Here is a 17616-nt window from a genome sequence, read left to right as displayed (position 1 = left end):
CATAGTTAAGGTGCAAACACTGTACACCGCTACACATTCAACCATAACAGGCTTAAGCATAAACGCTTTCCCCACACCACGAGAAATCTGACTGTGGCATTAACGTCAAGGAGGGTATTGCTGCAACCTGCCTAATACTTGAAGTAAGTGTTAAGATTGTATTTGCAGTGGTATGGAGTCTGTGTCATAGGTTTGTGCGACACGTGCATTTGTCTTAAGAGTGTGAGTGGTAAACGTGTGTGTCATAAGTGTGTGTCAAGAGTGTGTCATACGTGGCTGTATCTCAAGTGTTTGTGGGTTATACATATGTTGTAAGAGTGTTTCACATATTGTTGTGTGCCATATGTCTGTGTGTCATAATGATATGATATGGCAGTTAGCATGTGTTGGGCATGGGTGGAAATTGTAAGTGTCTGTGTCGTAGGTGTGGGTTGCAATTGTATGTTGTAAAAGCATTTGTGGTAATCGTGAGTGTCATTAGTGTGTGTCATAAGTGCATGTGTGATTTAGGAGTGTGTGTCATATGCATGTATGCCGTAACAGTGTGTGTCATAAGTGTGGATGTTCGTGAGTTCATGCGTTGAAGGAGTGTGTGGGGTAAGGCTTACAAGTAGTGTATGAGTGTTTTCTATAAAGTCATGAAATGCCCATGCCTTATATGCCTCCTAGTCATATGAAATCTAACATTGAAGTCAGCTTTGACTTTCATGTGAATTTGTATGTATGTATATATATATATATATATAGAAGCATATCAAAGTTGGATAAGTCATAAATGTTCTGAACATCTCCTGAAAACTGACATCCAAGCCAGTCCTGACTGCCATGCATGTTTTCAGGCGTTTATAGTGTACATTTACAAAATGCACATCTCCCATATGTACGTGTACAATTCATACATGCTATTTTCATTTATTCTGCTCATGTAGTACATGCCTTCTATACATATAGAAGCTCACATTAAAGTGAACCCTAACTTTGATTAGCATTTTCAACATGTCTAAGAGGTGTATGGAAGTGTTTCATTGTGCACTTGTTTGCAATTTAAATCTCCTCTATTAATTATATGAAAACTGACACCAGAGTGTGTCTCGGTTTTGATATGTTTTTATTGATATCATAGTCTGCATGTATGAAATGTACATCTTCTACACGTATGTGTACAGTTCATAGGAAAGATGCACACACCTTCTATCTAGATTCACCCTAAAATATGACTATCTGGAAATTGTCCTCCTCGATTTTCAGTCTACAAATTCATGATACTATCTGGGTGCATGACAACAAGTCGCCAACTTTGAGCTATTTGGCCTGACAAAAATATTGTTTTCTCTAGGAGAATACCCCATTTTAAAAACTGTTCCAACCATGACAGGAAGCCATACATGAAGAATTCAGACATGTCCATGCAGAGACCTTGAAATGTTACCATGGAGTTTAAAAAATATTCATATGGAAGGTTGTGGAGTTATTGGGAAAGGTTATTTCTTGAAACTCCACAGACAATTCATCTTAAACTTAACTATGCCATGTGCTTGTTTGTTTTGCTGTGTCCCCGCCAGAATGGTTGGCTTAAAACCTAGAGTGTTTCACCAGTCTGGACGGTTTGCTGGACTGGTTATCAACAATCCAAGAAAAACCTGGCAAGTGGATATGGCCAACCCTGACTTCTGTGACGGGACGAGGTGGGGAAAGGCTATGGCAGACGTCCTGACTCGGGAGGATAGCTCAGGGGCAACGCTCGCCTTGGAAGCAAGACGACGCATAGCAACCCAGGTTCGATCCCCGGGTCCGTGCTTAGAAACCTCCGGGTATTAAGCGCGTTATAAATAACCAATTACAATTACATGGAAAAAGCATAGCTGAAATCCCGGTCACTGAACATATGAACCTGTACATCTCTGTTCTCGGCACAATCCATCAGTAGAAAACACCTCATGAAAATCCAGGATAATTAGACACTATGGACTATTATCCCTAAGGGGGTGCCCGATAAAGCACTAGATAAAAAGGTGCTAGGGTGGCCACATAATAAAGTGTCTCTTGTCCACATCAAGGGAGATGATTTCAAGGTACTGGTCAGAGCTGAAACAAGCATTGGCAAAGCCAATAGGTTTTGTTTTCAGTGTTACAAGTGCAGCCTCTAATGGTCCAAATAAACGCCATGTCATGACTAAAGCACGACAGCACGGTTCACACCAAGGGAAGTGTCCACGCCGTGTGGATTCTTTGCTTGCCTTCTGTGTGGAAACTTGTCTTGCCTCTTGGCGCCTGTTTGAATCTCTGTGATGAGCTACATTGTAACGGGTGGAGTACTTTTTACTGCATGTTTGCAATATGGGAGGAAGAACCCCAGAAGTGGTGGTTCCCACCTTTTCTATGTGCCCAACCCCAACGCACCATGCGGAAAAAAGTGGGAAAAGAAATTCGAGCAAAACACACACACTTGCCTGTAAGAAAAGTTTGCCCTTCTGCAGTCCGTGTCCTACCTGTCCTTGGCGTGTCGAGGATGATGCACAGTGATGTGGCTCCTACTATGCCCGCTATGCGCTATCATGTGTGTGTGTCTGTGCGTGCATGTGCATGAAAAGACGCATTCCCTTCTGCTGCCTTTAATGTGCCTGTGCAGAGTGTGTGTTTGGTATGTTTGCTTGGATGCAAGTGTGTGCTGGCATCCAAGAGACTTCTACAACCTGAAATGTACCTGCTGAGAGTGTGTGTCTGCGCGCCTTTGTGTCCGCGTGCAAGGGGAGCATTCACTTCTGATGCCTGTGTTGTAGCTATTCAGTGTCGGGGCATGTTTGTGTGTTTAATTAAAGCTTTTATTTCTGTGTTCTGCATGTGCGATAGGCACACACTGTTGGCTTGTGTATTGCATGTGTTCTCCATGGCACAGAAACTTGCCTTGAGGCTTGCCATCCTTTACCTGCAGTGTGTCTGAGGGCCACTTTGTAGAGTGACACCTGTGTGCCTGAGTACTAAACCCGTCTTCTCTTAACTTTACACTACACTAGGGAGACATGGGACCATGGCACCTTTGTCTCTTGGTCCCGGATCCTCTTCCACGAGTGTCCCTCATCTCCAGCCCCCTTCAGTGCAGCTCCCCTGATGCTGCTTAGGCCTTCATTGTGTACCACGCTTTCCTTAATATAGAAGTGGTCTGTGGCCTTGTGTTTACGCACTAGAAGGCTTCACAGTGAAGTTGGAGAAGTGCACGGTAAAGTGCCCGATGAACACACACCCACGGAACGAGGTTGCACACTTTGTGATACTGGCACAACCATAGTTCCTTAGTTAATAGAAGTTTTGTTAAGAAGCAGAACACGAATTCCTATTAGTAACAGTGACACATTTTGCTAAAGGGGAATTCATTGGCATGTGTAGTGATGGCAAGACGCCATGCTGTCCTTCTCCTGCCATGGCCCGACCCTCTGGAACTCTGCACGCACCCACCGACCTCCAGTTCCACAAAAGACTGAAAACACTGATCTTACAGACAACTAAATTCGCATGTGTGTATCCTTCCGCCTGCAGTGCTGCACTACTTTCCTACAAAGCAGTGCCCAGTGCTGGCTTCCACATGCTGTAAAGCGCCTCGCTGCCCTCGCGGAGTTAGGTTTGAGCTCTAAACAATGAAATACGTCAGGTATCAGCAGGTTGTCCTTATTTGCGTGAGTTCCTCGCGCCAATTCTTCTAATATACTGTAGAGGCGACGGGGGAAAGAAAGGGGAAACTGCCCAGCCAAGGACAGCAAGAGCTGGAAGGTCAGGCGCTTCCTGGGACGCCACAATGAAAACCCTTTTATATCCAACATGTATGACCCACCCCGGAGGGAAAAGAGCGCTGCTGGGGTTTAACTGCCAACGTCACTTGCAAGAGGAATGAATGGCTGCTTTTATAGAGGCGTGACTGAGGGGGCTACTGAGGATGGGTCAATGGGTGACACCAATTATTGGGTAAGGTTAGTGCCCCCCAGCGCTTTTATATGGCCCTGTCTGCCTCTGTGAGCTAACACAGTAAAACGGGGAACAGAAAGAGACCCATTTTATTCTCTTTGACCAATAGCCCGAGTAACCTCGTATCGTGTCCTCCTTTGCTCCACAGCCATTTCCTGTCACACAGTTCAAGATGACTTGGAACCCATTCACGGCGCCCTTCCCCCACACTGCATCGCAACACAAAGTTACCCCATGGATAGGGAACTCATTACTTCTCTTATTCTTCTCATCAGGGCTCCCATGTCACGCCACAAGTCATACATGCATACACAGCTGAACCAAGGTCTGTATGACGGAGAGCAATGTCATGTCATTTACTGCAACGTGACGTGCACTCTGTGCACATTGCACCGCTCTGACATGCTCGGAAAGAATGGCAGCGCCCTACATGTCTCCATGGCACGTGCAGCGGTGCCGCTGGCGTGCCAGGCAGAGCCATTCGTGCCACACTGAACTACACGTATGAGGTTGAGTCTGTGTATGGACATCACACTTATCTACAGACACATGGCACACTGGCGCATTGTACTCTGGTTTATTTCTCCCATACTTCTGTTTGATAGCAGCATTGAGGATTGAGGCTAATTGAGTCAATGCAATGTGTTCGTTTATTCACGAGAGGTGTGCTGAGTATTTCACGTTTGCACCAGCGAGCCAAGCAGTGAGATGTGGAAACAAGCTTTATTGGTGTTGGGAAAGTTAAGGGGAATTTAGTAATTTCCAGGCTCAGCTTCTCTCCATTCCTCCAACCGCCATCTCCTCTCCGTCACCTCGTCCTCGAGCTCCAGAATCCTCCACGTCGTAAGCATATCGCATAGCAGGACCGAGCCAGCCATATGCTACACACCCCCCTCCCTTCACAGTTAGGTGAAAGATGCGCAGAACGTTTCCTCCTACACATATCCCATCAGATTCCTGGGTCTCTGATAGATTCTCCCCAATCTTGACTGGCGAGGATTTTCAGCTGTGTCATTGGGCAAGGAAAGTGCACTACTGCATCGTCCGAACACTTTAGCAACAGCCTCCCTTACCACATTCTTGCCACCTCGAACTCTCTCCACATCATCATCACCATCATCACTGTTACCTCTCACATTACTGTCCATACTTCTTACCAATCACACTCTCTCCATGTTCCACACTCGTCCATCCTCCACTCTGACAGCATTTTTAAACACCTCAGTCACTGCATTTGGCGTAGACCACTTGCACAACCCATTTCTAAGAGCAGGAGGAAGTTTAATCCTAACTATATCTCCCACAGCCGGAAGAACTTTGCTTCTTTCAGGACCAGACCAATCATGCACTACTTTGTTCCTTAACTGGCTACACCTGATGTTATCAACAGCATCCTTTAGCTTTTTTCCTATTGTGGTGTCCCTGTCCATCCAGGGTGGCACCAGTTTAGTCTACTGAACTCAAAAGGAGAAACTCCTGTCGTACAATGGGGAGTACACCTGTGAGCGACAATCGCATCCCTCACTGGTGTTTCCCAACCCACACCATTGGGCCAAGCCCCCCCAAATGACCTCATTGAGAACTTTATTGAAACGTTCTACAACGCCATTTGTCTGGGGATGGTAAATGGCACTTTTCCTGTGCTCAATGGAGTTTCTCCGACAGTAGTCCTCCATTTCTTTTGATCTAAATTGTGACCCATTATCCGTCACAATCACCCTGGGGAAACCTTCCCGCTCACTGATCTCTTCTAAAAACTTGATTACAGGCTTTGTAGTGATGCAAGATTTAATCAACATTTCCACCCACCTGGTTAATAAATCAATGATTATTAAAAAAAAAAAAAAAATGATTGACTTTGATTTCTCCACACAGGCTCAACACATCTATTCCTTACTACTCCCACTGCCAGTCAGGAATATCAGTTATCACCATGGGATATTTTGAACTCACACACACCGCACTCAAACCACGCATCCCATCCTCGTTGCAACTTGTAATGATGTGAAGGAAGCGGCGAGATGTGGAAAAGGGGTTTATTGGTGATTGGAAAGTAATGAGGAATTAAGTAATTTCTATAACGAGCCCCACCAGGCTCAGCTTCTCTCTGTAGCTCCAACTGCCGTCTGCTCTCCGTCACCTCGTCCTTGAGCTCCCGAATTCTCCATGTCATAAGCATATTGCATGGCAGGAACGAGCCAGCCATATGCTACAAACCTGCATGTCTGTATAATTGATATGCAGTGGGTGATAGGCATTTTAGCCCTGATCTATATCCCCCAAACAGTCCTCTCTACACGCAAAGTGTCAGATGATGGTTTGACTTGTAGTGTAGTGGAAGAATTCTTCCAGCCAATGTACCCGTCTGGCTGAGGAAGAAGACAACCCAAATGGTCAATTAGCGGAAAGACAGGATGCAGGACGAGACACAGGCGCTGCAGGGCGAGACACTGGATGTGCAGGGTGAGACACTGAAGATTGCAAAGAAAGCAAGCTATCAGTACAATGCAGACCGTAGCAAAATACAAACAGTCAGATGTGCAAAACCCACTGACCTGCAAGTCATAGAACCATAGAGCAATCAGAGATCAATATAGTGATACACGGTGCAGGCCCTTGTTGTCTTCTTTGTAAGAAGAAAACCCAAATTGTAAGCATGAGTTCCCAACTGGCTAATATTTACAAGACATAGAGGGCTAGGTGGCATACCGTGAGAATACTGTCATATAGAAATGAAGAGTTTAAAGAGTTCAAGGATTGGAGGGGCACGTTGATCGTAGAATCCAAAGAAGCAGAAGGATAATTCAAAATCTACCCCGGCGGCACGAGGTGGCCTCAAAGTTCAAGTACACAATGGCAGTCTTAGGTCTGTATACTATTAAGCAAAACAAGGTAGAACATCCCAAAATCCGCGTGATCAGAATCCGAAGGCAATCCACACAGTCCGGGTCGAAAAAGGAACGGGCAACAAGATACAGAACGCAGGCAGCGAAGTTCCAGAAACAATCCGTAGTCAAAGAGGGAGTGGGCAGCGAAGTACCAAAACCTAGTCACAGCAGGTCCGTGGGCAGTCCGGGTCATAGAAGGGAAGTACAAGGCACAGGGAAGGGCTGGTCGAGGGCTAGGGCCAGGAAACAGGAAACAAGGGTCAGAACGAAAAGGAGCAGGGATACAAAATCAGAAGCACCGGCAGATGTAATGGGAGGTGCTTAAGCAGGTGAAGTCACATGACAGTGCTCCGCGTTGTTCCACGCAGGAGGCGGGACAAATAACGGCGCACAGGACTCCAGCATTGCCATGCCAACTTCAAGCACCTGGCTGGGACGTCATCAAAGCACTAAGTGCTCTCCGTTTGTTACGAGCACTAGCAGCATGAAACAAACACTTGATACGCGATTGGCCATCCCTGGCTACGCGTGATGCAGGAAGTCTGCCCGCCTGTAGCAGTGTAACGGGAGGTGAATCTGACACAAAGGGTTCAGAGGGGGTACACAATCATGATTATGGTGTGAAGATTTGTATACAGAATCCTGCCAGCATTAATTGGTAGATTGTCAATCCGTATAGTTGTGGGTCGGTAAACATGCATAGTTGGAGAGCCAATTTGGAAGGTCATTGGTAGTTAATGGTTGCCATACTTATGTACTTATTTATTTATTTTGGCAGTTGCATAGCACACCAAACCTGTGGGCATCAAGTCACTGGTTACAGACACAAAAGTTACATCAAGAAAGCAAACTATAATTGAGATATCGGCAGTTGCAAAGGCAAGGAAGATTTTGCAGAGCCGTACTAAGAGGTGCTCTCTTATTTACAGATCCTGAGAGAATAGCCATGTAGTAAGCTGCTTGCGGAAAGCCCAGTAAGAGTGCTGCGATCTTAATGGTACAGGGAGGGCATTCCAATACTTAGCGGCAATAACCGGGAAGCTAAGACCTCCTGATCTTTGGAGTCTGAATCTCGAGGTGGTGAGATGGCGTGTGTAGGTAGACAGGGTAGGTCTGGTAGACAAAGACAGGTATCTTGGGGCAATGATCGAAAGACATTTGTGAGTGATAGCTAGAATTTTAAACAGTATGCGCTCGCGAATCAGCAGCCAGTGCGCATTTCTTCTAACAGTGAGTAGAGCACTCGCTTTGACATCTGTGCAGTGCCTGCTGATGCAGGTTCACATCCCGGCAGGGCCAAACCGAGCCTTTCAGCCTTCCGAGGTTGATAAATGAGCACCACACACCGTGGGTAATAATGAGCAGCACACCGATACCTGAGGGCTTGTAGCGCTATATAAATGCTAAATTATTAATATTATTATTATTATCTTTTTTTAAGATATTCAGGGCGGCCTTCAGTGCATTGTTCTGTGTGATGTGCAACTTCTTGATGTTGCGGGCAGTACTGCCAGCGAGTAGGGAGTTGAAATAATCAAGCCTGGACCCAATGAGTGCTCTTGCAATTGTGATGCAGCTGTTAGCGGAAAGGAATGGCCTGCAGGCGTTAATTAACTTGGTGGTGTAGGCCACCGATGAGGTGATCCCATTTACTTTCCTATTTAGTGACAAGTTGGAGTCCAGGTAGACCCCGGGGGTTGTGACTTCATGTGAGACTGGAAAGGTTATGCCCTCGGTAGTGAAGGATGTGTAGGCTTCAATCGAGTTTGTTTAGTAAGGATTTTGATCCACGAATGCTAGTCTAGGCCACTGGCGGTGGTGAAGATACTCAGAGCCTTAGAACTCTGGTCAAACCCTCTTGTGGCCTGTGACTAGGTGACATGAGACATATTTGTCATTTCTACTCTGAGAAGATAGAAGTTCGGTGAAACACGTGCATCTTGGATTAAACACATGAGAGCTTTCCACAAAGTTTGTTATTAGACTAATAGCTTTTATTCGGATCGATTGGGTAGCATTATACATTCCATATACTACAAAGCCTTTAGAGTTTACCTGTGCCCCGGACACCAGCTAGCAGAAGAAACCCTCTCTTAAACAAAGGTAAATGGGGCATTCTAGAAACCTCTTCAGTAGGACAAGGTGAACTGATCCGGCGATAACATAACCACCCAAATTGCAAGGGGTGGATGGTTCTGTGAACTTCAAGACATTTTAGGAAGTTCGAGGGTCACAAATGGCCCTCTGTCGAAGGGGAACGTCTGCTGTATCACACCAGGCCCTGTGTAATAGGGCCTAGTAGAGCAGTGGGGAATGTAGTACATTTCCGTTTAATTTCATTTTCAGTACAGTGCTCTAATCCTGAAAATCGAAAAATACATTTCATTTTCACAGAATGCAGTGTGGGGGAAGAGAGTCCAGGACTGTTGTGGAACGGATGAAGACAGATGAGTGCATTGGGGACAACTCGTATATGTATATTTATGTTAATGTTTTGACTTCCCAGGGATCCCAACGGATTGCATGGTTCAAATTCCCAAAAAGGTGACCTGTGAATATTCAGAGATCACTGACCGTTGCAGGTACCTTGGAGTGGGGGAGGGGTTACATGGTCACATGGGCTTCCTCTTGACAAGTAGAATGGGACTGCCCCTCTGCCAGCATGCTTCACTGGTTCTGGGAGTGGTCATCTCCCAGTGGGAATGTTACACTATTTTGGTTGTTATTCACTAAGTGGCAATTTCAGATTTTGTCCTGCCCTACAATTCTAGGACTAGAAATAGGCTGCATTAGGAATTCATACACATAGGCAACCTTCACGTGAGGATAGAATTAAGATACCACGCGCAAACACACCCACGCACACAATTCCTGAATATTTCAAAACATCCATTTCTAAACAGTGCACTGCAATTCACATTTCTTGGCTTACATCACACTGCATACACATAAAACCAACTTTCTTCAATAAATGACACTTTTTAATGTATACTGTAAGGGTGCAGAAGGAGGAGACTGACACGCAGGTGGCATGGCTGTTGGCATACACTTTCATTATAGCATAAATAAAAGAAAAAACCTAGCTTTCCATAACACTGAGGGGTTTCCTTACCTCAACCAAAATACAAAGGGTTCCGTCAGGCTGTCCATATAAATCAAAAGTCGACCATCATGTATCAAACACCCTGCTTCTGTCCCTTACACTTATAACTAAACTAATGAAGTAACAAGGGTCCAGATGTGTGTCTCTCTTCTTCTGGACAACGGTCTGTAGCTCCAATTCTTAGGTGGGATCTTTAACTGAGGGAATGACTCCCTTTCCCAGGTCTCAATCCCCTTACAAGGCACACAAACTATGTCCCAAATTGTAAAGCACCAATGTTCTCTGTTCAAACTCAAAAAAGTGTGCTCTAGCACCTTGAAGCATTTATTGTGCTAGATGGGATTACCAATAAATATCTCAGACCAAATAACCAGACAGACTCAAGGAATATGGCAAGTACTACTTTATTCTCAGTTTAATAAAGCAGGGTGAACTGACGAACAACAAACTGATGCTCGATCACTCACACACAAACTTGATTATACAGAGGTTTTATACCACGATATGCATGATCTATGATGTCATACTATGTGGCAAACTGTAAACCTATTGAAGGGAGGGATTGGTTAGGGGAACAAATGTACCTATGGTAAACCTGGGGGTTAGTACATCATTGGCTGCTTCTTATCTATAAGGCACATCTCAAACTACGTCTAAGTACGTATAATACTGATTATAGCAGAGAAAATGGCAGCAGATTGCTCTATGCTACATTGTATAGCCGGTTACCTCATAGATAATCTCATTTGCATTCTCACCCAACCTTGGACTTTTAGCCGATTAAGCAGCATGTGAGCAAACAAAAACCTAGGTGCTTGAGTCACGACAGATTACGTACTCCCCACTTTCCCAATTAGTCCATCTCTCATCAGTTTGGCCATGAGCCAAAGATGCCCGTCTGTAGTTGACCTTGTAGTTGCTCTCTGTTCTGGGACATTTAAGGGAGTGTAACCCCGTCACTATCTTCACCCGAAGCCTAATAAAGACCCTTGTTTCCGACTTCAGAATCACGTGAGGGGAGACTGCAACTTTGACAATTTCGATATTTTATTTACCATTATTTGATTTAATTATACTGAGTGTTCTTGCTCCTCTTGGCCTCTAGAGACTTACTCACTCTGCCTTGTATAGACTTCATACACTTTTAATTGTCCAATACTTGGCTCTTGCAGATGTTTTCTTATTCTTTAATCTAAAAGAAATGTGTCTTACATACATGACTCATCCATCTGCCTCCGCTTTTGCCTTGCAATTAATTATTCCTTAAAATAGCATCCTTGATCCCAGGCCAACATAGACTCCTCTTTATTTTGCACACAAAACTGTTTCTCCAGCATCTCCTAGCTCTGTAACCCCGGTCTGTCTCCGAGTAGCTGGATTGGGTCTTAACACGAGCCAGTGTCCATCTTACTGTTATGGCCATCCAAGCTTCTATATGTCTTATCTATGCTGTGTTACTGTATATTTACACTTATTGGTAAGCAAATTACTTTATCCTTTTTGCATATATGATTACTTTATTGTATTGTACATATTTCCCTTGTTGCTTCAGTTACATCGTAACTTTTAAGTATGTTCCTATTGTTTCAGTATGTCTTTGTGTAACTGCTTCATGACATCACTTTGCCCTCATCAGATTTTCACTCAGCGCTCCATGATGTCCAATGGTGCATGCTGACATCCTTCCACTCTTTCATTGAGAGGGTGTCACAGGTTTCCCCCCTTCTCACCTGTCTGTGTTGTTTATTGGAGTTCTTAGATGGAGTCTTCTTGCGCACAGTTCGGGTCTTGTATAACCCTGTGCGTACGTCCTCGGGTTCCAGCGTGCGTTCGGCGATCTGAATCCTGGAACGTTCAGAATGTCCGGGAAGTCCTGGAAAATGATGAAGAGTGTACTCGGAGACGGGTACACGGAGATCCGGAATGCAAGAGGTAATAAAGAGGAAGGGAATGAATGAGGAGGAAAAATAGGGGCCATGAACCAGGAATCAAAGAAGTTGGCGAGAGCGTACTATGATAGCGCACGTCTAGCCACTGCAAGCGGTAGCGTTGAGATGCGCGGGGCCTTGGGGGCCTGGCTTCTTTATAGAACGTGCTGTGTCCGACGCGGAAGCTGGTAAACAGCGTTCCGTGTTTGACGGCCATGGTGGGAGAACTGCTGAGTACAAGCCCCTACGTGTCAGGGACCAGGAAGTCCAAAAGGGACGCGTCCGATGGCTCATGACAGAGGGTACATTCAGTATGGTTGTCTTAGTGCACATCACCTCTCATACACTCCATTCCATATAGGGACAACACATGGGGTCACATAACAGGCCCTTCTCTTGCAGTTCTAATATGTCGGCGGTGAGAGGGCGGGAGCTAGGGGAAACATGTCCACCTGCTCCTCTACACTCCCCCCCCCCCTCTGGTCGAGTCCTCGACCATATTTTCCTTTTTAATCTCTTTCATCTTCTCTTCATACTGCTATTTCTTTGGGATTCATATCTGTGTCACCCTTCCCCCCCTCAGGTGGCCTGCATTCTTTATATGTTCATCCACACTCCAAATCATATGACAGCCATCTCCTGAGGGTGGACATAATATCCAACGTCCTACATATTTTTTATGATCTTTCGTGCAGTAGAACTTCCTTCCTGGAGGTACCAGGGTAATTTTCTTTATATTCTCATGGTTACTTTCCTCATTTATCAGTTCCAGCATCTATATTAATTATGATCTTCATCCCAATACCCTTCTTGGCTGTCTTCTGGCACTGCCTCAAGATGATCCTTAGGAAACAAAATCCTAGCAATACCTACACTAGTATTGCTCCAAGTATTTGTAAGACATTCGCCAGACAGGGTGGCCTCCATGACAATCAAAATGAAAAACAGTCATCTTCTGCTGTCTCATCAGCTTCATCTTCCATCTTCGTATGCAGGGTTGTTAGCATAGATATTGCTTCTGTCAGGGTTCCATTTTCTCCATCATGAGATGGTCTGATGTACAGCAAGAAGACCCGACCATGGCCCACACTCCTCCTTCCATTGCTGTAGATAAGTCCAGGACATACCTGTTCTGCAGGGTCATGTGCCTGATGGCTCTCAATTCTTCTCTAATTGTGTTAAATCCTTTTATTGCTGCATTGATCGTTTGTAACATCTCCCTTCTTGTAATCTGCAGCCACTGCGATGTGGAGTCCTGGCATGAATATAGATGTCATTATCATTGCCTTCTAACTTAACAGTTTATGCTCATCTGGAATATCTCCATAGGCCTTTATTGATTTTGATGAGAATAGTTCTCTCTCTTCAGCTAGCAGAGGTTGAGTGACTTCTTCCCCCTCTGGTGTTCATTCATTTTTGGAAATCCATACTCTTCCCAAATTTTTCGGCAACTGCATATAAGCTCTGGATCACCAGGCCCAATATCGGTCCATCAAAACTGCAGTTCCTCCTTTCATTCCTGGGATCTCCGTTATCTGCCCACATCCTTTGTTTTCCCCAACCGGGACCAGGCCTTTATTCTTGAAGCATGTTGTTCCATTCTTTATTGGTATTAAAGGTACTGGTCCTGCTTCATTGTCGACCCATGTTAGTAACTTAGAGTACTTTGCCCATGATTCTGGGCATCTGTCATTCAGTATTTGCACTATTCCTACTGGTTCCTTCTTTAATAAGTTTGCAGGGCAAGATAATAGTCCGTCTTCCAATCCGGCACTGGTGGCAACACGCCCATATACCAATAGGTGAGGTCTCTCCCAGCATCCTGATTGGCCTCATCTTTCAGTCATATCTCAGCAGTCCATCCTCTTCATCTCTACTATTTTTATTCATTCTCCAATCTGGAATGGACACATGTTTTTTGCTTGTCCACCCCATTCCACTTTCCATCTTCATTGTTTTCACATAAGTACCTTCATATGGAATTGTCCCTTTTTTTCACCATCGTAATGTTGCCACTTTCCTACGAATTGCCCTCTGGTTGTACATGCTGCTAAATGATTGTGACATTTTACATCCTGTACAGGCATTTCCTTGGAAATAAATGTCCTTGCTGCATTTATGGCATATGGTATTAACAAACAGACATAGCAGCTTTCATCTGACGTTCTCTCTCCCACCTCCTTCATATGCAAATACCGTAAATAATTTTTTTAATGTGCCATAATAGATGCCTAGTAAGATGATAATAAATGCTGTTCGTGCTTTCATTGGGGACAATAATACATGCGTCATTGTCACTCACCATGTTGGTATTGTTTTTTATAACATGTCTAAATGCCATATAATAATCAAGAGGAAAACACAAATCATAATACAGTTTAATATCTCAATTATTATTCTACGAAAAAACTCCTCGATTATATTGATGGCAATGAGCCTTTATATTCTGAAACCGACTCATCTTTGCTTAAACCTTTAATGTATAACTCTGCAATTCTCAATGGATCACGCCCTTATATCAAGAACTGCAACATAATTGCTATAATTCTCTTGAAAATAATGTGATTTTTCTTAGGATTGGCAAGAATCGTTACCATGTTCACATGCCTTCTTACTAAAGCATTATAAGACTGTAATATATAGCTAAAAACATCATACAAGAATGTGTGTATCGCAGTGAGCAGGAACGGTCGGGAACGGTGGTCCACTACTTTTATTTTGTTCTGTTTAACACAACCATATTCACCATTCTGCGTAGAGGATGTGTCCCTTCATGTTCCTGTGCAAGTGTAAAGTTGTAATAGGAGACTATGTCATTGGTCACTTAGACTATTGTAATGCGCCGCCTGCAACACCTTGGCACATGTTACACTACGCTTTCACCTATCCTTTCCCAAGCTGAGAAGAGCGCTCCCCTACTTTTTTTGGTTCACTTCTGCCACTGGTGTATCAATATTACAATGGGTAACATAAACAATGAAGTGTACTCCGGTATTTTAAAACATCGGACCTCATTACAACTCTGGAGGTAGCCGTGCCGGTACATTTTTTCCAGCACCTGACTTCATGGAATCACCAGGGCATTACAGCCCTGGCGGTCTGTGAAGTCAGGCGCCAGAAAATATTACTCCCCATTAGAGTTCCATAGGACTCAATGGGAATGAGGAGGACGAAAGCACCAGCACTGTGTGCAACAGTGTTGATGCTCCCGTCAAAGTCTGACCTGGCGGTTGGGACGCCAGCCGCTCACAGAACTCGGAGTGTGCCAGTCCAGTAACAACATTGCTGGTACGCTTATCAGCACCGTTGTTATCGGACCGGCACACTTGTAATAAGGCCCATTGTCTCTTTGACCTGTCGAAAAATCTTCCAGGATAGCTGCAAGTCTATTTATTCTTTATCATTTGAAAATATATTGATCTTCAATTTAAAGTGTTTCTGTGCTCTTCATATTCCTTGTTTTTGCTCTTAGCCATTAAACAAGTCTGCATGCAAGGATCCTCTTCTCTTGCTTCACCCTTGGTAGCTGCAGGAGGGATCTGATTTTCTCATTTTTATGGTTTGATGTTGTGCAAATGCATCCAGGCTCACCTTACTTATAATGTAGCAGCTGTGGGGGTGACTTTTTCCACCTCGAAAGGTCCTTCAAAATGGGGCGTACTCCAAACCTTCATACCAGCACCTGGTCTTCTGGATATAGACTGGGTTGCTTTAATAAATCTTCTGAATCAATGGGTTGACTGTCTTTGTCGCTTTGCTTTGACCCCTCCGTCCGGTACTTGACCTACTGAGACATGAAAGAAACACTTGCAGTCATTGTTTTTACTTGTTATCGTGCATCTCATTACCTAGTACCACTGCTACACTATGGCATCAGTTTTTAACCTAGTTGAAGGAGCAAGGGGCGGGGGGGTTCTCATGTGATGTCCATTCACCAACTCATGAGGAGGAATTAGATGGTGATATGAGCCAGGCTGATTTCTTGTGGCATATTAAAAGACATTTTTTATTTTTGAAATTCTCTCTCTTAACAATCAATTTAAGCTCTCACAGGCCCAATCACCTGTGAATGCTTTTCGGGAGGAAAATGTATGCTTAATCCCTAATAGAAGAACTATCTGTTGAAACAATTAATTTACAAAATGCGGTCCATTGTCAGACTGCAAAACTTTGCATACACCCCATCTTGGAAACACCTTACGCACAAGACATTTGGCAATGCACGTGGCATCAGAGTGCATGCATAGAGCTGCCTCGATCCATCTAGAAAAAGGACATACCATCACCAGCATATATCTGTATCCATTGTATGTCTGCAGCATTTACAAAAACTCTTTATGTGGGTGCTGAAATGGGCCATTGGGTCTAGGGATTGCTCCTCTCACTGTTTGCAAAGTGTGCCCTGCAGTACATTTCTGGTACACAATGCAATTTACAGTAAACTGTGCCACATGTTCTGACTAATTTGGTGAAAACCAATCTTCTGTAGTTGTAGCAGCAATACTCTCTTCAGTTGTATGTGCGGGGAGTGAAGCTGCTCCAGGGCTAGGCTCAATAATGCTAGAGGACAAGGTCCATTTTCCTCTAGATATTATCCAAGCTCAACACTCATCCAGTTGAACAGAGGTTTGCCTTTCCTCAGCCTTCACAATCACAGAGCTCTCTTAACTGTATATGTTTTTTGTCTTATATACAGTCTAATTTTCCCACAATAAGTCATACCTGACATCACACATTATAATTGATCAAGTCTTTCCATTGGCTTGCTTAACAGGCTGTCCCTCCCCTAGAATACGCTCCTTCTTGTAGCAGATCAGAATTATTACAACAAGTGACAGGGGTATGTTATAAACAATTTGGATTCCTAATCTTAGTTTCTCCCATACCTCCCATCAATGAAGTATGGACTTCCGTCAATGCCAAGCCTTACCCTGGCCTCCTCTGTTTTCTTTTTAGCAAAAGTAGTTCTACCGTCCACAAAAGCCACCTTCCCGTGTGATTCAGAAAAACAGGTTGGTGACTCCTGAGACAATAGCCCAAAATGAGGAAAACAAACCTGATGGGGGAAAAACAACCTCTGCAGTCTCTCCCTTCAAGGCAGCAGCAGCAAGGAATGCAGGTCAATCGGAATTCTATGCACTTAGGAATCCAGTAGCACTGAGTGGCAGACAGGATGAATCAGGCAAGTCCAGAAGCTTAGCTAGATCTGAGGAAGGACAGCAAGACAGAAGGCCAGCATCAAATGAGCAGAAGGAATGGAGAAAGTTAGATTCAAGACAATGAAAAAGGAAACAAACCCAATAAGGTGCCCCTTACCGCTTACTCGGTCCACGGAAATAGCGTTCCGGAAAACTGGAAACGGAAACACTGCCATTGTGGTCGGGGAAAACAAACCACTGCGGCTGCCATGATGGTATGGGAATGATCGGGTAATGATACACTCTGGCCGGCCAGAGCTTGAAGACCCCAAAAAGGTTAGAAACACCAGCCTAGAAGGCGATGGGTGAGGTGAGGCATTACAACTGCTAGATGTGCTTCTTCATCTTGAATTCAGGGACTTGCGACTGAGTTTGTGCAATGACATATGACAAAACTATTAATATTTATATCATTGTTCACTTATTAATCATTTGTGTTTAGTCTCATTTCATAGAGGAGACACTTTCGGAACATTGGTTCTTTTCATTCTAAGCCTCTGCAGTGTAAAGCTAGAGCCAACATTATTTTTAAATGCATCAAA

Source organism: Ambystoma mexicanum, chromosome 12 (genome assembly GCF_040938575.1).
Source record: "Ambystoma mexicanum isolate Mex_15411 chromosome 12, UKY_AmexF1_1, whole genome shotgun sequence".
Taxonomy (NCBI): Eukaryota; Metazoa; Chordata; class Amphibia; order Caudata; family Ambystomatidae; genus Ambystoma; species Ambystoma mexicanum.
Note: the sequence above shows the minus strand (reverse complement) of the source record.